The sequence below is a fragment of the Accipiter gentilis genome, chromosome 16, assembly GCF_929443795.1.
Source record: "Accipiter gentilis chromosome 16, bAccGen1.1, whole genome shotgun sequence".
NCBI lineage: Eukaryota > Metazoa > Chordata > Aves > Accipitriformes > Accipitridae > Astur > Astur gentilis.
In genome coordinates this window covers 13,249,173-13,273,849 of record NC_064895.1, presented here as the reverse complement: position 1 = coordinate 13,273,849, position 24,677 = coordinate 13,249,173, and the positions used below count along the sequence as shown (strand labels likewise).

Genomic DNA, 24,677 nt, shown 5'->3' with positions numbered 1-24,677 from the left:
AATATTTTTTTAAAGTTATATATAATGTATGAAAGTATAAATGCATTATATAGCTATATTTGAAAAGTGAACTGCATATATTCATATTTATTTCCATCTATAAAGATTTCTCCCTGGGAGAAGAAGAGAGAAAAAAAGAAAGATCAACATGTGACAGATGCACATCAGGGAAGTGGGTTGTCACACTGCAGGGAGGTGTTGAGATATCACAACAATGGACATGCTATACAAACCTGAGCAGAACAAAATACACTGTTTGGAAAATTGAGCAGACATAGAAATCGTTAACTTAGTGAGAAATGGTGCTGAGGTGAACTGCAATTTTTAAATAATATGCAATCTGGAGAAGTCTCTGTAAAACAGGTGTTGGAGTTTCAAGTTGAACTTTTTACATTTGTCCCTAAAGGCAGATCTGTTAAGTTTTTTCTTTGTGAGGGTATAGGCTTGAGGGGAATCACCTGTACCACAGCGGTATCCTTTGCTTTTAGAAATGGAACTGCAATCTGCTGCCCGTGCTGCTCTGAACTGACCTTTGAGTCTGCTCTTGCAATCCAGTATCTGTTTTCTGAGCCTAAGCTTTAAGTCACAGGCTTTGCAGCAGTCTCCCCAGAGACCTCTGAGGCAGTTCATCAAAGCAGGTGGAAGGAAGAGTATGTTGTAATAGATCTTTCATTCTTGCATATGAGTAACAAGGAGGAAAAAAGCATGCTGTCTGTGGACATAATTTTTCTTTAGAATCCAACCATACCAGGACTATAAATATAAGCAATGTATTACAGGTGCTACATACAGCCTTAAGTATTCTTCTCTGGTGCCAAAGTGTGTGTAGTGGTGTGATTTTGTTACAGACAGAGGGAAATGCTGTCTTTTATTTTTGTGACAGCTCAAATACTGTGTTAAACAAATTACTTCCAGGACATCTCAAATGTTTTTATTGTCTGAGCAGCTCAATCCAAATGATTAGTTTGTGTTCAACTTCATAGGTAAGTTCATAAGCTTTTTAGAGTACCCCATGATTGCAGTTTAACTGGTGTCTCAGAATTTATGCTTCTGTTTTGCCTGCTCAGCATTAGTATTGCTCATTCACTAGTCAAGCACTTATTTCCTAAAGCGGCCCCTTCCCCTTCTCGGTACCCACGCTCCATTCCCCCTCAAAGCTTCGCGTTCCTTGTAGCTCTTGCATGTCCTGAAGGATGTGTACCTCTACCTGGGATAAATTACTCCTCACTGGGCCTATTCCAGCAATATTCAAGAACTTCCAGACACTGTTCAGAAATGAGTTTGAAGTTGAAGCTAGCAGCTCTGCTGCCCAGGAGATTGAGTTGTTGTCATATTGCATCTGACTTGCATCAGATCAGAGTTTAGGATTTGGGTGATTTGTTCTTCAGATTAATGTCAATCTGTTTTAAATTAAAACACCCTGGGGCAAATCCTTTGCTATGATCAATGAACTGTCTGGCTGCAGTCAACCAACATTACAACAGACATGAATTTGGCCTCCTGGTTCATTGCCTCATCCCCTACAACATCACTTTCCTTATGTGGTTCAGACATCAAGTCTTTGATCCTATAAGTTGTTGACTGCCTTCCACTGAAATCAGTGAGAATGGAGGGTGCTTCAGTGTTCAACACCTTGTTGGTTTGGGCACAAGAAATGGACTACATGTCTGCTCTACCTGAAATACAATTACGGTGTATCTATGAGCGGGAAATCTGATTTGCACCTGTTTTATCACAGGAACAAAAGGCGCAGGAAGTATTTGGAAAATGAGGAACACACCTGCATGTGAGTGTATAACAAAGCATCTTTATATATAATCATTTGCTGTAAGTCACTTCAGACTTGACAAGCTGTTTTTCAACTTCATGTCACCACTGCCTGATGCATCTAATTAGTCCTGTTCTCCAGCTGACAAATATCAGCCGCTCCTCCTAAAACATCATTTCTCCCTTAAGTACATCCCTCTGGCAAAGTTAAATATTAATTATCCTTTTTTTATTTTGTGATTATTTGTGGGTGCCAATGTCACTACACAGTGAATGGGTAAGTCAATACCACAAAATATTGAAAGTTGTTTCTGAACCTCTGCAGCAGTTGAGATGTACAGAGCCATGCTAGAAATGAATGTGGCAGTTGTGGCTGGTCTGTGCCGACAGCCATACAGGTCAGTGGTGAGACTCAGAGCCCTGTGGTTTGGTGGATGGGGGCACTGGGTTGGGATGTGGGAAATGTCCCTTCTCCTCCCAGCTCAGACACTGGTCTGTTTTATAACTGCACAAATCATTTCCCCTTCTGCTCTGCGTATTGAAATTGCAGGGCACAGAACAGCACAGATACTGGGGTGCCCAGCTACCTCTGCAGGTCTGAGTTGTGTGGAGTTGTACTTTTGCTGAGTGTTTGGGTGGTGCTGGTCTGCTGGAGCCAGTGGTGAGGTCTGCTCTTTACTCTCTGTCGTGCTTTGCCCTACAGCTTCGTTAATTCCCTCTTCGCTAGGCTGCTTGCCACCCCTCAAACAGAAGAGCGCAGTCCTTCACTCAGGAGATGTGCATCCTCCTCATTGCCACATCAGTAGGTGGCTATTTCACATGGATGTTGTTTCTGTTGGTCTGCTTTCTCTCCAGCTGACCACAGCCAGTGTCTGTGTCTTTCTTTTGAAGCCAGCCTTCTTTGTATGCTGGCCCTCAGGAAGATCCGTATCCATGCCTTGTGAAACGGGCTCCAAACCAGACACTGAGCAGGGAGATATGTTGTAATCATGTTTCCTGAGACCAGTTATAATCAGCTGTACCCACCCTATGACATCCTTAGCTGTTCCCACAAAAATGAAGTTGCCCATCTTGTCCACTTTGCTGCCACACTGACATGAAGGCTGATGCAGTCATTTTCTTTCTTCCTGGAGGAGACTTTGTATTTGTTCTGTCCAGCTGGATTTGCAGCTGGACTCATTTGCTGTCCCAATGCAGGGGCTGATGTAGCTGTGCAAGCCCTTCTCCTTTGTGCCTTTCAAAGCATTGTGGGCGACTTTGAAGCTGTTCCCTTCCTCAGGTGGCATTTCAGGGTATGCAAGCTCATTTTTATCTCAATGTCTTTTGCTCACTGCAGCTCAATCCATCTGGCTCTCCATGTGGAGCAGAAACGCGCTGAAATACAGGAGGATCTCTTGTAGCTGTTCCCTGCCTTATTCCAGTTTCTCACCTTGCCATTGACCTGACTTTCTGACCTAGCTTCTTTGTGAATGTTTTCTAGCATGACTAGCATTTTCTTACCCACATCACACAGCCCAGCATGTCTGCAGCCCGGTGTGCTAGACTTGTCTTCCCTCCCTTTGCGTAGCCAGTGAAGTAGTTGGAGTTCAGTTGATTCACCGAGCCAGACCATAGGACTGAAATAGCAACTGATACTTGTTAGAGCTTGGGCTAGCATTTTTGCAATGTGTAGATGAAAACTAAACTTGGTCCTACAGCAGTATGTTTTAGAAGGCTGGAGTGTTTGTGGATATATTCATTGTAAAGATAAAAATGAGTATCATCTGTTTGCACTGTGAGTGCCCTGCTTAGGAAATGGAGTGCAAATAACTGTGCCTGCGTACCTGCCACATGTTTAGGTCGTGGTTTTATTACATGAAAATTTGCATGTCTCTTGTGTTTTTAAGTGTCTAAAAAAAGTCACACCTGACAGAGGTTTTGAAAAATGCTGGGGTTTTGCGTGTTAGATACCTGCTAAAGATCCAACTCCTGACCAAAAGAAACTGAGGTTGGTAGAATCAATGTGAACATGAAAGCTCCCAAACTGGCAGTCATGGAGGATATCCAATCATTATAATTATTTCCAAGTAATTTAGCATATCTCTAATTATAATATGAGGTCATCTTGATGCAAAATAATGTCTAATTAGACACAATCCCTTTTCAGATACTCCTAATAGATTCTAGAGAAAAACCTTTTGGCTCCTCTCATTGGGAGCTTTTAATTCTTAATTTACAATTTTTTTTGTAATTAATTTTTTGAGCAAACAGGGCAAATCAATCTATTTGAATTAATTAGCATTTCTTCCTTGGTTTCCTAGTCTCCCTCCCTGTTACTCCTCTTTTTCTTCCCCTTATTTGAATATTACTCTAATTTATTCATGTTTGTTTGTAAACAGTGCATAATGATTTCAAGCCATAGGCAGGCAAGAGACTGCAGCACAGGAAAGGTAGCAGTGCTGGGGAGGAAGCAGGGTCTGCAGAAAGGTTGTGTTGGTCAACTTCATTTAGTTACAAACACCTTCTTGCGTCAGGACTCGTAAGGGCAGCAGCAGAGTTAAGCAGGATTGTGGGGCTGAGGTGGGACAGTGTAGCAGAGCCGTGGGGGGAACAACTGCAACCACGGAGAGAAAAAATCATAGAGTTATAGAATCATTTAGGTTGGAAAAAACCTTTAAGATCATTGAGTCCAACTGTTAACCTAGCACTGCCAAGTCCACCACTAAATGATATCCCTAAGCACTGCATCTACACATCTTTTAAATACTTCTAGGGATGGTGACTCCACCACTTCCCTGGGCAGCCTGTTCCAATGTTTGACAACCCTTTTGGTGAAAAAAATTTTCCTAATATCCAATCTAAACCTCTCCTGGTGCCACTTGAGGCCATTTCCTCTTGTCCTATTGCTTGTTACTTGGGAAAAGAGACCAACACCCACCTTGCTACAACCTCCTTTCAGGTAGTCGTAGAGAGCGATAAGGTCTCTCCTCAGCCTCCTTTTCTCCAGGTTAAACAACCCCAGTTCCCTCAGCTGCTCCTCATAAGACTTGTGCTCCAGGCCCCTCACCAACTTGGTTGCCCTTCTCTGGACACGCTCCAGCAACTCAATGTCTTTCCTGTAGTGAGGGGCCCAAAGCTGAACACAGGACTCGAGGTGCAGCCTTGCCAGTGCCAAGTACAGTGGGACGATCACCGCCCTAGTCCTGCTGGCCACACTATTTCTGATACAAGCCAGGATGCCATTGGCCTTCTTGGCCACCTGGGCACACTGCTGGCTCATATCCAACTGGCTGTTGACCAATAACCCCAGGTCCTTTTCCACCAGGCAGCTTTCCAGCCACTCTTCCTCAAGCCTGTAGCGCTGCATGGGGTTGTTGTGACCCAAGTGCAGGACCCGGCACTGAGCCTGGTTGAACCTCATACAGCTGGCCTCAGCCCATTGATCCAGCCTGTCCAGATCCCTCTGTAGAGCCTTCTACCCTCCAGCAGATCAACACTCCTGCCCAACTTGGTGTTGTCTGCAAACTTACTGAGGGGGCACTTGATCTCCTCATCTAGATCACTGATAAAGATATTAAATAGAACTGGCCCCAATACTGAGCCCTGGGGAACACCACTTTTGACCGCCTGCCAGCTGGATTTAACTCCATTCACTACTGCTCTTTGGGCTTGGCCATCCAGCCAGTTTTTTACCCAGTGAAGAGTACTCATGTCCAAGCCATGAGCAGCCGGTTTCTCCAGTAGAATGCTGTGGGAAATGGTGTCAAAGGCTTCACTAAAGTCCAGGTAGACAACACCCACAGCCTTTCCCTCATCCACTAAGTGGGTCACCTTGTCATAGAAGGACATCAGGTTAGTCAAGCAGCACCTGCCTTTCCTGAACCCATGCTGACTTGGCCTGATCACCTGGTTGTCCTGTACATGCCGTGTGATGGCACTCAAGATGATCTGCTTCGTAATCTTCCCCAGCACTGAGGTCAGACTGACAGGCCCATAGCTCCCCAGATCTTCCATCTGGCCCTTCTTGTAGATGGGCGTCACATTTGGTAACTTCCAGTCAACTGGGACCACCCAGATTAGCCAGTACTGCTGATAAATGGTTGAAAGTGGCTTGGTGAGCACTTGGTAAGCACGCAGACAGGAAAACTGACTGATCTGCATTTGCTAAAAAACATTATAAGCTGAATATTGTTTCACTTTGATACTTTATAAGAAAGTCCCTATGAGATCAGATTTGCAAAGAACACCTGGGCAGCATTCACAGAAACATATCTCATCTTTATTTGTATTTGTACAGACACTTGCTTTTTCCAGTGTTTATACATATCTATTCTTTTACCTTATGCAGATGTACCATATGCTCCATAGCAGGCAGATTTCTGCTCTAGTGCGTGCTTGCCCTTTCTCCCCTTGGAGCTGTGAATCTCTCTAGCCGTGAGAGGCAATCCTGTCCAGTGGTTTCAGGTGTAGGCTAGATGCCAGCAACTCCTGATGTTTTCTTGTCCTGGTTCCTTTCCTAACTTGTTTTGTATTTTCTGTGTCTGTCAAGCAGTGGAAACTTTTGTCAGGACAGTGGTGTCACCGTGTCATGCAAAAGTGACAAGAAAGCCATGTTTTTCACATGGTCTGTGATGTGAGATGCTTTGATTTTTTTTGGAATGGGACTGCTCAAAAGCAAGTTAGCAGGTGATTTTGACTTCTTGTTTTCCTCATCTGTAAAAGATGCATAACAATGCTTATATACCTAACTCCCTTGGATATTGCAAAGATTAATTCATGTTTATAATGCACTTTGAAAATAGAAATTGCTAAGTAGCATTAACTCAATCAGAATTTTTTTTTTCTGTTAAACAGGGTCTTTATCTTTCCTATAACTTGCCTCTGCTGATCTCAGCTTGTACTTAATGTATTTGGAATTAAATCCAATAGGAGAAGCTTAGATTCAGGGACAGAATGACCATGGGAGAGGAGGAGGTTTTTGTAAGATAGTAGATTGCTGCTTAGAGATCAAATCTACAATCTCAGTTTGAGGGACAGATCAAGGTGAAATAGTGCTCTGGCCTAAGAGATGCATTCATCTAGTTTTCTGGTCAATTAAAAATCAGCCCAGACAATGATGAAGACTGGGGAGATTAAATAGAATCTACGGAAATATCTCAGAGAGCAAAAGGATACAAAGAAACTGAGTCCGCTATGTTGGAGCAGTTGGGGCAGTCCTAGTAAGAGGCAGTGCCCGTTCTTGGAACTTCTCTGTGCTGAATGAATTGTGGTATTCAAGATTACTTCTATGCTAGTAAATAAAATAGGCCAGGGAACTGTTCTCTGGCCACAAGGCCAACTAGAGTGTCATGGCTTTTGACCATAAATTCTCTTCCTTTCCCAGCCCAACAAGGTGGCCCATCCAAACTGAGTATTGGGCATGGTCCCTGGCTGTTGCTGGAAAGTGTCCAGGCATTGTTTAAGAGAGGGCTTGTTGCCATGGGACAAGTCCGTGCCAAGGACTGCACTGACAGTTGAGCAGCGGGGTGATGCTGTGCCAGTAGTTGGGCCCATGCCCTGGCCCTCTTTGGTTGCCTGGTGCAGATAACCCATATGTCTCTGACTCTCAGCCGCATCCTACTGTTCCTTCAGCCCTTCCTTGAATTCTTGGCTTGAATTCTTGTTTTATTTGTTTGTCTCAGAACAGCATTGCCAGGATCTGAGCTGCCTTCTGGAGCGGGTCAGATCACCCAGCCTATCACTGGCTGCTTAATGAGCAGGGGGAGACACACAGTCCTTTGGCACAGTGGGAAGCGCAGGGCTGTATGCTTGCCTGGACAGCGCGTGAAGAGTAAAAGGGTCAGTGCCCTGCCTCAACAGACTAGTGCATGTACAGACCACAATGTGGATGCGTTTGCAGGGCAATTCTCTGAGCTGTCATTTCCCAGTCATAGCTAAGCTCATAGGCTCTAATAACTTTGAAGCAAGGAAGTGGGTCTCAGCTAATAAACTGCCTTCTGTATGCAGAAGGCAATAGAAGTTTGGTAATGCTATAGCTTTGGAAAGTGGGATGGAAAGTGATTATGGCACCTAAATAACTTATTCTAGAAGAACTAATTTCTTCTAATTTGCAAAGCTAGAGAGTGTCATGTAGATCATTTGTAGGTAGTTACACATCATTTGTGTGTTACATCATTTGTGTGTAGTTACACATACAAGTGTATTTATTTGACAAAACGCTGGGAAAATGGGATGATGATCTGAAATTAGAGGCTGACTCAGATGACTGGAATTTAATTTGTCAGCAAGTGAAATTAGACATAAAATGACTTTATCAAATTTCCTGCACAGATCTTGTTTTAAAGAAGAAAGAATGTACAATACATAAAACCAACTCAAAATATTATAATAAATGTAAAATGATAGTCACTTTTAGCATATGGCAGAAAGAAATGGAAAAAACCCACAAACCCCATTGCTTTCTAGAAAAATGCAGATTGTGTCATTCATGTTTAAGCTCTCCCAGTTCCCATGAAGTATCGGGGGAGGCCTGAGTGTACAACCTTCATGTCCTCTGAGCAAGAAAAGTTTTTAGTGCTGTAAATTATTAGGTCACACGCGTAAATGAGGCACACACTTAACTGATCTCCTGAACTGGCCTGCCTTTTGCTATAGAAGCCAAAGGCAAGTTTTACGTTGTCCCAAACCAACCTTCAAATAACAACACCTGTTGTATGGCAACTTTTGTTTTTCATTAGGAGAAAGGTGTTCTCCTTGATGAAAGAAAAAGGAACTTTTCAGTCTTAGAAGGACCTCAGAAAAGTTCTCCTTAGAAAGGAGAAATCGCAAGATGAGGCCAAAACATTTAAAAGGCTTTAACAAATTCTCTTTCAAGCTTTGGAGGACTTCTAAATAATTGTGAAATTCATAGACTCTTTCTTTTCTGCCTGTGACAATATAAATTGTTCTGTGATCCATATTGACAATAGCAACTGAGAGACAGATGATCAGAAGTCTAGCAGAAATCTAGCCATTTTTAATTGCTTGTCATCTTTAATTGAGATAGAATAATTTTAAGGGGACAATTAAGAGCCTGAGAAATTTGTTAAATGCAAACCGAGCTGGAATGAGTATGATGTCTCCTACTGGGACAACTAAAATGCAAAAGCTGATCTAGAAGCTAGGAACAAGGGTTGGGCTACAGAAAAATAGAAACGAGCATTCCTTGGCCACGGAAGCAGATGTAATCGTGAAATGATTGTAGATGGGAGAAGCATTATTCCTCTGCAAGTATATGCCCTCTAATTCACCTGAAAGATTCTTATCTGTTTTGCCTCCTAAAGTATGCACATATATCTAGATTATTCATACAGATTATTTTGCTTCCTTTCATGCTTCAAAACCTATGTTTTGCTACTGTGAGGAGGCTTTTCACTTGTGGTTGCAAGTTGCTGTGGACACTGTCCCAAAGTAGACTTGCTTGCTGGATCCAGACTGGAGTTCAGGCATGGAGATGCGTGCGATCATCGTACTGGAGACACAGACCCAAGCTGAGGATAATCAGTGGCAGACCTCCATGATGGGGACCATTTAGTTTATCTCATTGGGGCTCTTATGTGACACCCTTGCAGCACTGGCTGAAGCCTTTCTGCTGCATTGTGTATGGGAAGAAGAAGGGGAAGGTGCCATGAACCTGTGAACTATGCAATGCCCTAGGTCCAAGGCTTAACAATGCCCCTCCTTTGTCTGGCCCACCCCTAGTGTGAGAAGTGTTTCCAGTTCCCTCATACCTGAAATTTTCATGGCCTGGTTTGTACTCTGCTTTGTATAGCAGAAAACCAGCCTGCAAACCAGGCTGTGCTTCTTGAAAGGTGATTTTTTGAATCTATCCCATAGTGCTGGCTCTACCACCCCGCTGAAGCCAAAGGTTGAGAAGGAAGGAAGGCACCAGGAATCTGGCTGGCTTTAACTCTCCTTAAAACTGCTGGTTGAATACTCCTTAATCAGAGCCTGTAAGATGTTGAAGCTAGTGGTCCAGTGAGTACACAGGAAATCTCTGATGATAACAGAACCAAGGTTAAGGCACACAGAGTGAAATTCTGAGGAGCTCTTTGGGCCAGATGATGTGAGTAGGTAGCAAAACAGGGATGTTCCAGAGACCCACTCTGCTTCCCTCACAGGGCGAACGGGTGAGTAAGGAAAGAGCTGGAGAGGGAAAAGGCACATAGGTCCCTTTCATCCTGGTCTGTCTTTTTTCCCTTTTGGACATACCTTGAGGGGACAGGGACTACTCTTTCTCCTCAAAAAATGTATACTGTTGATGGACCTTGCTTAGGATGAGCAAAGACAGGAACGGTTTCTTCCGTCCAAAGGCTACAAGCAGTCTTGTTGTTTTAAGAACAATTTTATTAAATAAAGTGATGGAAAAATAGTCCTTTGATACAAACAGCTTAGACCCTCATCCTGCTGTAGTTGCTTCACTATAACAGTACTGTGTGTGATACAGTCTGAGCTTCATATGGTTGCCAACCTTTTCCCTCTATTTTTTATGGTTTTAAATCCCTCTCAAGTGTGCATGTGAAGATTCAAAAAATATTAATACAAATGACATTAAAAGGTGTTTCTGGTGCTCCTGTTTACACTGTTCTTGGCAGAAGGCTAGGGAGTTCAGCTAGAGCTCCCCAGGCTTGCTAAAGCCAGATGAGCAGCAGGTTCCCCCTCCTCTTCCCTCCACCAACAAGAAGGGAAAGAAAGTCTGTTGAGCGCTAGATAAACTTCGAAAATGTTAACAGAAAGAAATGGAAAACAGTCTAGAAGCCAGATGTGGGGAGAGAGAGGAAAAGATCTGGGTAGTCATGAAATGGTAGAGGAGAAGGTATTTATCGTGGGATGGTAGGAAGGGCTGTAGAGGGGATTAAAAACAGGCAAGCAAACATTACTGGAGGCTGATGATATTACAAGGGAAATAGCTGCTTGCTGCTGGCTGTGTAGGAGGCTTGTCAGACTTGGGGAAGTAAAAGCATAGTGCTTACATCAACAGGATTTTAGGGTTTTTTTTAATGGCATCTTGTCCTGTGTTGCATTTGGGCATGATATTTAGTGACCTACCTACATGTGACACATTTGCTGTAGGCAGTGTTGGTTGCTGCAGCTGGCAGGGACAGGAAAGCTTGCAGAGGGGAGCTGTGTAGCATGGGGGCTCAGTACTGTCCAAGTCCCGAACAGGTCCAAGCTGGGTACATCAGCCTCAGCATCAGAGGTGTCCCACTGGTGATTTAAGCCATGTGAGTTTCAATGTTCCAGCTTGAACTTTGGCTCTTGGGAGCCACTGCACTGAAAAGAAAATGTGTATTTGATTATGAGTGAAAAGGAGTGCCTGAGCTGTCTTCAGCAATTTGAAAAAAAGGATCTGGTTTGGCCTTTTTGTTGCACAGAAAAGTGGGGCACAGGAAGGGAGGAAGAGAGAATCCCTGCCCTCTCCAACTCTGCAGTAGCAACCCGGGTGCAATCTGGAATTGCAGTGCCCACACAAATGCAACAACCTGAGCCTGGGCTTGGCCACATTCAGTGTTGGCCAACTGCTGATTTTTTCTCTCTGTAAAGAGCCCTGTGTGGCCATGAGGCATTTCACGAGTGAGCAGAGAGACCTAAGTTGTGGCGTGCTGGCTCAGAGGCAGTGTGGGAGAGCTGAGTGGAACTGGGCTGTGATTTAACTGGCATCTAGCAAAGCCCCATCTGTGATGAAGCGCAGCTATGGCTCCTTGATTCTCTGCTGCATCCCCAGTGTGGGCTGGGTCAGCTCTTGCACACCATGGTAGACGGCTAGCTGCCAAAGGAGAGTAGCCAGAATGAGGTGCGATGCAAGCAGTGCCCTTCTAAAGCCCACCCTAAACCATGGGAGGCTACACTGACTGCACAAGCTGTGGAGGTCAGACCCATCTCTGGACAATCCCCAGAAGGGAGTGGGTGAGCCCTAGTCCCTCAGTACCGCAAGAGCTAAGCAGGAGCTACATTCCATCTCTACTACTCATTAATGCCTTCTGCTCCTTATCCAAAGCTGTGGGGTTTTCAGGCTGCAAGGAGCAGCCAGTTTTGTAGAGCTTTTACTGTAGCATTTCATCAGGCTGTGACCTGTATTTGGGATTGCTCAGATCCTTTCTCCCCCACTTCAGTTCTTTGGCACTTGAGTGTTGTTTTCTTGGTAGTGATGCTCTGCTCTTTTCTTTGGATCCCAGCTGGCATTTGCTTGATGTGGACAGAGCATAGGAATTTCTCCAAGTCCATTTCAGAACATCAGATGCCCTTAAAGGTTTGAAAGGGCTTATCAGTCAGTGACTTTGCAAGAGCATTTCAGATACATTGCAGAATTAATAGGTCAGGTAAACAACTAACGGATCTTTTTTACTGTTGTGGGTCACAGACCACCTTCTGTTTCACTGGGTCTTTTTTGCATGAAGTTTTATTCAACTTGGGAGTTTTATTGCATGAAAAGGGATTGGACTGGGTAAACCAGCAGTCTTTCCTGAGGACCTAGCATGGTGTGATAATCACACAGTATTTTAGGCAACAGAGAGAATAGAAGCAATTGTATCCAATACCTGAGTTATTGGAACATGCCTGCCTGTTCACGTGAGCCAGGAGAGAAAGAATGTTTTTCCTTTCTGAAGAGGGAAAATTGGAGGGAAGCTGTGCCAGAACCTTTCCAGGTTTAGAGAAGCGGAGGAAACACCTGCTACGCCATCAGCATTCTTGTTAACAGTGACTGCATGAGTGACAGAATCTGTCCCTTCCGGAGATGATTCAGACTCAGAAGACTCTTGGTAGTGATGACACGAATGCCTGGTAGCTCCTGAAAGCAGAACTAATGAGCAGTGCCACTCACTTAGCGTATGGTTTGACAACAGATGCACATGTTGGTAATTAAGTATTTGGCTGCATTACATTATTTTATTTTTGGATTTCTCAAACACACACCCATCGCAATCTCTAGACACATTTGCATGATTTAAAAACATTAGACTTATATCATAACAAAGGTAGAAAAATCAGCATAGGGAAACTAAACCCCACTTTTCTGAAGGGCTCAGTAGCACATAGGCCTTCCTGTGCACCCCAAACCTAGGAAACATAGGCTCTGTATCACAAAAATATACACAGGGAATAATCCCAGGGACTCCTTCCATGTTGAGTGGAGCTATGTCTGTGGTTTCAGACCAAACCAGTACAAAAGTCTTGGACCAGGGTTTTCTTCTACTGTATGATCACATCCATCACTGCTTGTGACCCAGCAAAGGCTTGAAATGGCTTTGAACTTCCTGAACTTCATAAATACCTGAATGCAATTATACCTTGCAGCACTAGACAGCAGATTCAAATACTTCATCTTAGAAGAGATCTTCTGAAATGTTTTATTCTGTCCTTGCATGCCAGCAGTTAACGTATGTCAACATGTTAATGCTGACCTCAGCTACAAGCTGCAAAATATGTACATAATGGTGCTTGCTGGGGCATCTTGATCCCAAATTTTATACCTTTTCTAACTCAGTCCAGATACTTCTTAAAACTCTCTGTTGGAGCCCATGCAGCTTTGCTGTATGTATCAGATGTACTGGAGGAACAGTTGCCCTAGAAATTATGGAATTGCTTCTCAGCTGACTCTACCCAGGTTTCTGTGGTGGGTTGTTGAGGAGGAATTAGGGTGCATCATAAGGGCGTGATGGAGAAGCATACAATGACTTAGTCCAGGAATAGTGCATGGCATTATGGTTTTCCCTGGACATTATCTTGCAAGATAATAGTTCCCTTTTGCATCAAAGTTAGGACCTGGGCCAACTATGTTGAACTTGAGTTTGTTTTGACATTCTGAAAGCAGCAGAACTAGTGAGAAGACCTGTTCTCTATCCCGATGTTAGTAATGGTACACAGCAGAGGTCCAAGATCTACCAGAATATCCCTGTAAAACCACCTGTGAAGTTGCTAAATATTTTGAATGTCTGGAGTCTTGGTTAGAGATTCTCAACCTTGTTTCACATTTCAGAGAAATTCCAAGAATTTGTCACCACTGCCTTTCAAAAGTATAATTGTTCACAGACTGTGCCATCTTTCCATGAAAAGATAAAGTACAATCTCCTTGTTTTGCTCTCTATATTTGTAAGTATGGTTCTAGAGCTAAAATTGCAAGGTGCTGGTGCAAAGACGCTATTTTGATGACTGAGAGGTGTCTCTGTGTATCTTTCTGTGTTCCTTTTCACTGGCTGGAAAGTCTGCCTGTGTACACCAGAAAGTGACTACAGCTTAGACTGAAGTATAGGTTAGCTATGCTTAATGAAAAAAGAATTTAAGTCAGCCCTGACACTGAGAAGAACATTTAGAATCTTGAAGGAGAAAGACAGAAATAAGAATACTAAGAAGAAAGATGTGACCAGGCAGCTCTACCTACAAACTGTAACCCTCCAGGGCAATCTCAGGTTTCTGCTATGTACTAGCATACAAAACATTACATCCTAACCTAGACTGCAGGCATGAGAATATTGGAAATCTGTTGCAGGTGTTTGATGGTAAACAGTGTTTATAGCTGCCAGGATGGAAACATTTATGTGTGTGAGTGAGTGCAAGTGGAGGGCAGGCCTCAAACTTTCACCCCATTACCTTCACATTTCAGTTTTGCTTTGCTGAGGACTAGATGCCCTGTGATTTCAGCCTGCTAGTGAATTTAAGAAAGCGCTGGCGATCTCACTTGAGTATGTCCTGTGTTAAAATTTGTAATGCTAGATTCACCTGAGAAGTAGTGGGCTAATTTATCACAGGAACAAAAATATACAATGGAGACTGAATGGAAGAGGATGAGTTCTGACAGGCATGCCTTTACTTTTTCAAGCAAGTATTTTTTGCTTGGGTGGGTGGTGCATTAGTTATATATACAACTTATGCTTTTAGCTACAGCAAAATGTGAGAAGACATAATAATAGCTCTTCACGTTGAGGCTTCCTCTTTTTTTCTTTTTCAGTTCAGTTAGTTTGAGACTTTAGATTATTCTCTTTCTGAGAACTGGGGGAAGAACTCTTAAGTGTGAGTGATGACCGGGCTGCCCTTAGCCTATGATGAAAATAGCAGCAAATTTGCTAGGGAGTTGAGCCAGAAGGTTGGACTTCCAGTGCAAGGCTCCTGATTACTGCCTCGTAGTAGTTCCCAGTCAGTCAGGAAGATAAAGAAAACAAACCCATCCATCCAAAATACAAGGCACATTCACCTGTGGTGACTTAGTGTGTGTAAAGGGCTAAATATGCTCTTTCATAGAAAAAAAAAAAAAAAAAAAAAAAGAAAATAGTATAGCCAAAAAGGCAACACGTTTACTAAATTTTTGCTCCACAGGGAGTGGCTGGCAATTGCCCACAATGAAACTGTATCACGAGCAGGACTAATGAACCTGTTGGTGTCCCCAGTCAGGGCTGTGTGCAGGCTGGGGTGGGCAGGGAGGTGACAAGAGGTGTTTACCACAGCCCCAACACACCCACTGCCAGTGCGTTTTGTGGGTGGGGTGGATGTTAAGGAGGGGATAGTTAACGAGCTTGTTCAAGCAATCTTGTGCAGCAAACCAGTAAGGAAACATCCTGCCTCCTTGGGGTAAAACATTCCCCTTTGGTTTCCCTTTTGGAAAATGCAGTTCTTAACTCCCGCTTGTGCCACTCTGGAGTAAAACATACAAGAATGTAAAATGCCTGGTCCAGCTCTGTCTTTTGGCAATGCTCAACCAGATGCCTAGGGAAGGGTATACAGGGCAAATGCAGGAATAAATTTCCTTCCTTCCTAAGCCACAGAAGTCTGTGGCTAGTACTGGAATTGATGTCTGTCTTGTGAATTTGTGTAACTGCATCTTGAGACCATGTACTTATTCACAATATGCTTTGGCAAGCAGCTTCTCAATTTAACTACCAGTTCTATTGAGAAGTACCTTGCCTCATTTTGGCTCGGTCTCCTGACTTCTATTTTGTGTCCCTCATTCTCAGTGAGCATTTCTAATTCACCTTTTCTATGTCACTTTTTTGCAGGAATCATACCCCTTAATTTTCCATTCCAGGAAATGAAACATCTGAACCCCCATCATGTGTGCACCTTTGCATGTTCAATGGAGGCTGTGATATGGGGTTGCAGCGGGTGTTCCCAGCAGGGATTTCTTCAGTATAGGCTTCCTTGGCTGCAGAGCAGCCATATAGGTACTTATCTTCCTCAGCTCCAAGGGGAATGGACAGCTGTGTTGTGTCTGATCTCAGGGAGCAGTGAAGAAGTCATCCTTCTTAATGCACACGAATGTGATGCAGGGATGGGGAAGCACAGAGTGGAAACCATGCATCCTGCTCACTTCACAACATTCTGTAAAATCATCCTATTAATAAAAATACACCTTTTCTAAGTTCTGAGAAGGTACAAGCACTTTAAAATCTTAGGACAGTTTAACCCCAACACAACATAACATAAAAAATCTTAAAGTTGAGTAAGGTAGAACTGATTAGAGTTCAGGACTGGGGTCTGCAAAGCTTCATTCATGCATTGAGTCCCACCTTCTGTGAGCTGCCCCTGGAGCTCCATGGGGGGCTGGGCAGGTTGAGGGGAGGACACAATCAGGGATTTCCACAGTGCACAGGCTGAGAGCATTTGAAAACTAGAATACCCAACTTTCCTTTTTTCCCTTCAATTGGGCAGCTGCTTTAAAAAGTGGGCATTTCTTCTTTAATTTGTAGCTGTTAATTCATCTATAAACTACATGTGCTTCATGAGTGATTATGCTAATGTATTTAAGATTATTTAAACCCTTGCACTGATTAGCCTAACCATTCTTTTTAACTACATTGTACAAAGAAGGTGTTATCTTAAAAATATGTCTAAAGGTGTTATCTTAAAAATATGTCTAACAAAACTCCATAGTCACAAATATGCTACTTTATTGAATGCAACTATTGGCTTTACTGAATTCAGCCACTTGCACTTTGATTTTTAATATTCTGTTTTACTTTGTATTCATTTATACTATATGGTGGGACTAGGCTGGTGGAATGCATTTAATGGCAAAAATAACCAGTTAAATTTATATTTCATCCTGTCTCCAGGCAAAAGAATTTGTGGGGTCACACTCAGCTCATGCATGCAGAGGAGCAAGTGGGCTGTAACCCCTCTGAGGCAGTTAGGATGTATTGGCTTTCTGCCGTGAATTAGCACAACATGGCCCTGGCCCTAGATTCTGCTCTGAGGTCTGCCAGGTGCTACAGGGCTACAGGCAAATCACTCAGCCCAGCAGGTCTGGTTTTCCCCATCTGTATGGGGTAATGAGGCTTAGCTACCTTCGACTTTTACTGATGAGAAGTGCTATCTGAGTCATAGGCCTATGTTATTAAAGGTATCTGGAGTGATGATTTCTTTGGGCAGCTTCATGGTGAAGGTGTCTGAGGCCATTCTGGGCAGCTTGCCCTGAGGCTGCTGTGGTGTCAGTGTCATCATCTAGTGTCATTTCTTGATGAAACGATCCAGGGATTATAAAGAGAAATGAGGATCTGTGCTCCCTCTGTACTGCTCTGAAAGCAGCAAGGGTGTTTTGAGTGATCCACCTGATAGAAAAAACTTGTTGCCAGCTTGCAGAAGGTCTTCTGCCAGCAGGGTCCCAGGATGTGACTCTGCTGGAGGGACAGAGCTCCTGCCTTTCGATTTGGAGGAGGAAACCCATTCTGCCATCTCTGAGGCAATATGACAGAGCTCTTTGACATTTTTGTTGGTACATCTTTTAAAAATCTGTCTTAAGACAAATTTAAACTAAGAAGGTTTTTGGTTGAGTGTTGCTACGTGACCCCAGCACACCATGGAGTCAGGAGGGCTGTTCTTTTGGGAGAGGGCTGCAGGGCAGAGTGGCCTGATCCCCACCTGGCCCACCAGCATCCCAGCTACATCAGTTATGGGGCAAGGCCATGTGTCCCCCCCCAGCCCTGGAGGAAGCTGAGGAGGATGAGCATGGTAACAAGCATGGGCAATTCTAAGCCCTTCCACCCTGGCCATTTGTTTAGGCCTGTTCTTCCTCTGTGTGCTGAGTGCTCTCGGCAGCAGACATTAGAAACAGTTAACTGAGCTCTGAGCTTTGTGTGAAATAACTGCGAAGGTCAGAGTAAAACACAACATACTTAACTCATCTGAAAATTACCCTCATCAACCACATTGTTTATGCCTGATAGATAGCCTGAGTACCAATTACAGTTGTGTTTTCCTGAGGTGCTATCCGGGGTAGGTGTGTAGGGTGGAGATATGGAGGGAGGGAAGGGGGTCTGCGACCTGGGGGTTGTGGCAGCAGCTCACCAGGGAGCCAAGCCTGGGATCCCGTGCCAGCTCATCTTGGCATCCTCTATCCTCCTTCTCTTTGCAGCAGTCTCAGGATTATGTCACAGTTGGTTTTTGGGGTTTTTTTTGAGATCTAGTGCTGATGGTACTGTGTGGAGCAAAAACACAGAGGCATTGCCTGTCCCAAGATGGCCACTCTGAGGCACAGCCACTCGTACAGGATACAGAGAGAAGGTTGGCTTGTGTTGTGGTCCTTGTTTCCCTTTGCTATCAGAGTTGTGTTCACAGAGGTCATCTACCCTCCCATCCTCTTCTTCAGGGGAAAGCTGTATATTGGGGGATTGGCAAAAGATACAAAAGAGAAGGAAATGTGGGAAGATAGCAGCTGGCCTGATCATGGAGGGTGGGATGCGAGAAATACAATAATACACACAAAAAAAAGAGGCAGAAATGAACCAAGGGGAGAAGTGAGGATCTTGAAGGGGTGATAGACAATGACATTTTGATATTTACATCTTCTTCTGTGCCTGACAGGCAGTAATTCATTTCTGGGAGGCTCTTTGTGCACTGTGCCCTGCTTGGCTACACATGCAGGAAATGGATCTAATCTTGTACTAAAAATTCACAACTTGCATTGACTACTTTAAGAACTCCGATGAGAAAAAGAGAGCAAATGCATCCCAGGATCCATCAGTGGCATAAAACTATAAGCTCTGCATAGTAGTGTCAGATAGTACAAGTGGAAAATAAAAAAAGTCTGAGATAGACATCTGTGTATCTAACACTATAAAACTACTTTCAAAAAAGTGCCGTGGAAGGAACACATGGAAGAAGCTATGCTACTTTGCTAAAATGTGGTATTTAGAGACTAGTTTGCCCAAAGGGGCAACTGCTTATACACATGCAGCCCTGTCAAGCAGAACTCCTGCACCCGCCCGTTGGGAATAGTGACACCTGTGCACATGGGTGCTGACTTTTGCATACACAGAAGCTGCTTTTAGGGTGCATGAGTGCAAGCACTCCTCCCTGAACATCTGCAGGTGTGGCTGCATGCAAAGAGATAAAGGGAAGTTGAAAGGAGGCAATAGTATGTGCCCTTCATGGTAAAAAGTCATGAGTCACACTTCAAAATACCATAAGATTCCATGTTTCCAGGCTTTTGTCTGCAACCAGGAAGGCCAGAGTTTCAAGGACAGTAGGTAGTAACCTCCAGGAAAGAGAACTGTGAGCCCAGCAAAGCGCAGGAGCTGACAACCGTGAAACTTTACCCACAGATGTCTCAAAACAGCTGCAACTGAACTGCCCACAGCACAGATTCAGTGTCACTCTCTGTGTCACTGTTGAAGTGTAAGCCAGGAGACCCTCTTGCTGTCCTTGTAAGAATAGTGAAGCAAAGAGCTGCACAGCTTGTGGCGACTCAACTCCCACAAGAATGGCAGCATCAATGCAGAGATGTTGCACATCAGCATGGCTTCCTTTGTACGCATGTGTGCAAAGCGCAGGCTAAAAATGTGTGCGTGTGGGTTCTGCTTTGAGATAAGCCATGTCAAGGTCAAGCTAGATGAGTAAGGGTTAAACACCCATCTCACTGCAACATGGGTAACAGTTGCATTTTAGTACTTAGGTATTTAGTGTCATAAGAGAGTGGGTTTTTCCTTAAGTGGAGAGATTTACAGAAGGTATGTTGGATCTTAGGACAGATGATAGAGCAAACTGAAACCAGCTAAACTGTGAGCACAAAACCATGCTGCTTTTTCTTCCATGCCACTAATTGGAGGAGTTAAAAATCTTACCGACTTTCTTTATTAGAAAAATAATACCAGATTTGCACTTGCATGGATTTCCCTGAAAAATTTTCATAGTCCTGAGAGCCACAGAGTATTGCAGGGAAACTTACTACTGAAAAGCAAATAGAGACATCTAAAAAAGAAAGATGAGTAAGAAGAGGACCTAGCCTGTGATTTAATTGGAATCAATGGGAATTGTGCCATTTGCCTTTGGTGGCAGCAGAATCAAAGCTGAAACACCAGCTGTAGTTTATTTTAGATTGCTGCCTGTCTGAGTTTAGATTTCAGGTATCTCCACAGGGTTCTTTTTCTTTTAACTGTCTACAATTTATGGCAGCAATGTATATTCTAAATATTTTCCTCTACCAGAGAATCAGCTGACCCTGTAAGGTCTGTGGGCGAGACAAGCCCTTTGTCTTTTTTTCCAAGAGAGAGGTCTGCAAGCTGTGAGTCTAAAGGGGGTGGGTATTGCACTGCAGGAGGATGTGCCTCTGGACCAGGCCTGCAAAACTGTGTGAATGCGAGGGTGAGAGGTTTGGACAAGTTGTGCTATTCAGCACTTCTCAGGTAGAGATATGGGGAGCAGAATCCAGCTAAGTGGACTGGAAACGGAGCAGCCTGCAGGGTGAAAGTTTCAGCAGGTCATTGGCTGAGGACTGAGCTCTAGAGGTGAGGAACCAGTGGGGAAGATGGGGTGGAAGAGCCTGATGTTGCCAAATAAATCCATAATCTCTTGGAAAGTGCTGCACTGTTGTGAAACAGAGCACAGGGGGAAATATCCTCATGTAGGGAAGAAGGAAAAAATAAGGCCTGAAGTCAAAGAAAGAGGCTTGCAGAAGGCAACAGGGAAATGGTATCCATCTTGGATAGATGTAACAGTCTGTGTAATATTAACACTTATATTTGAGTAGCAGTACTCTTCTTGCTGGTAAATATATATGATTATCTTTGGATGATGAATGAAAAATAGAAGTCACTTAGTCTTTGAGAAAACAAAGTAGTTCCTGAGAAGTCAGCATCTTCTGCAGCTCCTATCTGCTCTTTAATATGGGTTAGTGGGAAGGGACAGGCAGAGATCTCTGTGGGGTGTTTAGGCAACCAGACAGAGGGGAGAAACTAGTGGTGAGCCCTTGAGACACCATGTGATGTCGGAAGGAGAGGAAAAGTTTTACAAAACAAAATCCAAGAAAAAAGTCATGAATGTTGGGTAAAGGGAAATGTCTAAGGGGCCAGGGCACAAAAGCATCAGCATCCTTGTGGAGGCATATATGGAAGCTATGAGCATGTGTTGAGCTTTGTAACAGCCTAGCCAGGAATCACTAAAAAAAATCACTAAGAAAAAGAGGTGAGGTGCATCTTAGAGAAAAAGTTGTGGTTTGCAGAACTTCAAAGTTTCCTGGAGCACTCCTGCTGTGGGTCATTTTACCTGACAGGTTTACTGAGGCCAAGCATCATGGCTGTGTTTTCTCCCTATCCCCTTTTATCTGGTCAGAGGAGAAAAATACTGGACATGAAACAGGCACTCAGCTCTGTTCTAGTCCTCTCAATGGCTAGGATCAAGCCATTGATCAAGCCATCATAGTTCAAAGGAATAATAAAAACCCTCACACTCTTCCACTTATAAACTGTCTCCCACCAACATGTGTTACTGAAGATGCCTAGAGCAGATGCTATCTGACGTTACAATAGAAAGCAACTGATAGGCAATTCTCTCTGCTAGAGCAACCAGAGCTGAAGAGGTAATATAACCTCCTATAAGTGAGGACAAATGACAACTGAGATGTTTCTATCCCAATGAATTGTACAACACATACTCTGCTGTCCTTGGGTCTGATTCTGCATTTCTTGAATATTCTAATGTGCAAATAATGTTGAGAGGAGTTTTGGGCATGTGAGGAATGTAGCTAAGGCTCGACATGTAGAAGGTGTTAGCAAATTATTGCCTGAAACACAAAGACCACCTGGACTTGTGTCTACAAAGGTTCCAGTGGCAGTAACCAAATGAGGTTTTGTTGAGTTGCTCTGAGTAGGAAGGACGTGTTTGCTTTGCTAAAAGAAACTAGAATTTATGGATGTCATGGTTTAAGCCCAGCTGGCAACAAAGCACCACGAAGCTGCTTGCTCACTCCTCCCTCACTGGTGGTATGGGGAGGAGAAAATATAAAGAAGAGCTCACGTGTTGAGACAAGGACAGAGAAGGATTGCTCACCACTTATGGTCATGGGCAAAAACCAGGCTCAACTTGGGGAAAAAATCAAAATCAATTTAATTTACTACCAATCAAATCAAAACAGAATAATGGGAAGTAAACCCAAATCTTAAAAACACCTTCCCCCACCCCTCCCTCCTTCCCGGCTCATCTTCACTCCTGAGTTTCTCCATGTCCTCCCCCCCAGTGGCTTAGGGGGATAGGGAATGGGGGTTGGGGTCAGTTCCTCACACGTTGTCTCTGCCGTTCCTTCCTTCCCAGGGGGAGGACTCCTCACTCTTTCCACTGTGGGGTCCCTCCCATGGGAGACAGTCCTTCATGAACTTCTCTGGCGTTGGTCCTTCCCATGGGCTTCAGTTCCTCATGAACTGCTCCATCGTGGGTCCTTTCTGCAGGCTGCAGTCCTTCAGACACAGAGTGCTCCAGCATAGGCCTTCCTATAGAGTAACGGCTGTCTTCAGGCATAGCCACCTGCTCCGGCGTGGGGTCCTCCCCGGGCTGCAGGTGAAGATCTGCTCCCCCGTGGACCTCCCTGGGCTTCAGGGGGACAGCCTGCCTCACCATGGTCTTCCCCACGGGCTGCAGGGGAATCTCTGCTCCGGCGCCTGGAGCATCTCCTCCCCCTCCTTCTTCACTGACCTGAGGGTCTGCACAGGGGTTTCTCTCACATTCCAATCTCCTCTCCTGCTGCAGGTTCCCCTCCTTAAATCTGTTCTCCCAGAGGCACTACCACCGTCTCTGATGGGCTCGGCCTTGGCCAGCGGCGGGTCCGACTTGGAGCCAGAGAAGCTTCTGGCACCTTCTCACAGGAGCTGGCCCTGCAGCCCCTTCCCCACTACCAAAACCCCACCACACAAACCCAAACCAATGGAGCTGAATGCTAATGAGACCATTTGAAACTAAAATAAGAATAGTCTATTTCTGTCAATTGATTTGAATAATATCATACTGAAGTTAAAAAAACCTCAAACAAAACCCCAAACAAACTAAAGCAAAACACATTGTATCAATTTTTAATTTGTTAACATTATTTGAATGTTATGTGTTTTCTGCATCTCTCTGAGTCACAAATAACTAGATGGGATCCATCCCCCAGGTATCTGTACTAGGTTCTCCTTCCTCATTTCAATGTGAATACATCGTGTTGAAAATGCTTTGGGCGAATGCATGCATTCAGATACTCTTACCGAAACCTCTAAGAAACAAGAAAAATTAGCAGTATAGGGGACCAATGTATTTAGATTATCTGTTGTTCAGCTTAAAAATTCAGTTTCTCTTTAACAGGTTTTCTCTGCATGGTTTCATGAAGGATAATTTTTGGAGGAAAGTTGCACAGGAGGGGAAAGGGTTCAGGAGCAAGACAGGTCTCCATGAAGTTAAATTTGTCTATTCACTGTGAACCCAGAGCCCAGCAGTCAATCATGACATATGTATCAGCCCAGAGGTAAACACAAAGAAGTTTATTAATGTGGGTGGCATGATTAGCATGAAATAGAAATAGTACTTAGCATTTATAAAGTATTATTATTGTGATTAAATTAAACAATTTTAATATAATGGTTCAAAGAGGCAACATCCTTTTTAAAGGTAGGAAACCGAGGCTTATTAAGGCTTAATGACACACACAGGGTCACACCGTGAGTTTGAGGGATAAGCAGCTGAATTAGAAGACCTGACTTCCATTATAATTCTCTACATTAGATGACAATCCACAACAGAAAGAATGAATGGAAATAAAAAAAGGCAGATGGAGAATGAAAGGAAACGGGCATAAGTGTTTGAAATAAATATATGCAGTGGGCAAGAATGAGACTGGTAATTGAAACCTTTGCTGACTTTTAAAGAGAATTAAATGTATTTGCTTGCAGTGCATTTGGAATAACAGGCTACTGAAAGGGATGATGGGGCCTGTGAGAGAAAGTGAAAGCATTTACTGAGGATGTTGCTAAAAGCTATATTTTTGCCTCCATTTTCAGGAAGGAATAAGAGGACATATGGCGGAAATTTCCCAAGGGAGAAAAGAGAATTACTAGAGAAGATCAGAATCAGACCTGCACAGGTGATCATGAAATCAAAATGCCTGAAAACTCAATTTCTCAAGGTCAATATAACCCATGCCTAGGTAACCAGCTTCTCTGAATTCTGAGGCAGCGTGAGAAAACTGGGAGGTGCTAGAAGACTGGTAAGACTGTAGTGTCAGTGATGACCTGGAGAGAATCAGAGTACATCAGAGTATTGTCAGCTGGGTGGTTTCTATTTTTTGTGTGTTTCTGCACCACTCTCATTGCTGGAGTATCACACCACCTTCAGTGACATCACCCACATGGCCTTAGGGCTCTCAGCCTCTCCTCCTCAGAGAACAAGTGTGTCTCGGGGGGCCTTGTTTCCGTAGCATTTTTTTGTTGTTATTATTAGTGTGTGTATTGTAGAATATTTGTGGCAACAGGATGGGCTGAGAAATGTGTCTTGTGCCTGAAGTGGAAGGTTGTAGGTTAGGGAGGAGACTGCATTTCACAGTATTGGTTGCTCCTGGAAGAGGTCTGGTTGGATTGGAAATTACTGGAGATCTAGGAAAATAAGGACAGGAGTTCGTCCTCCCTTGCCATAGCTGTTGACCTTACCTCCAGCTGATTTGCGCC

General features: G+C 43.8%; 1 long non-coding RNA gene across 1 annotated transcript; it reads left to right on the top strand.

Moving 5' to 3' along the window:
* The first annotated feature begins 1,736 nt into the window (after positions 1–1,736).
* Positions 1,737–24,097, top strand: LOC126046325 (uncharacterized). The gene is made up of 3 exons (XR_007508312.1): positions 1,737–1,786; positions 23,323–23,482; positions 24,015–24,097. It is a non-coding gene; the product is annotated as an uncharacterized LOC126046325 (long non-coding RNA).
* The last annotated feature ends 580 nt before the right edge of the window (positions 24,098–24,677 follow it).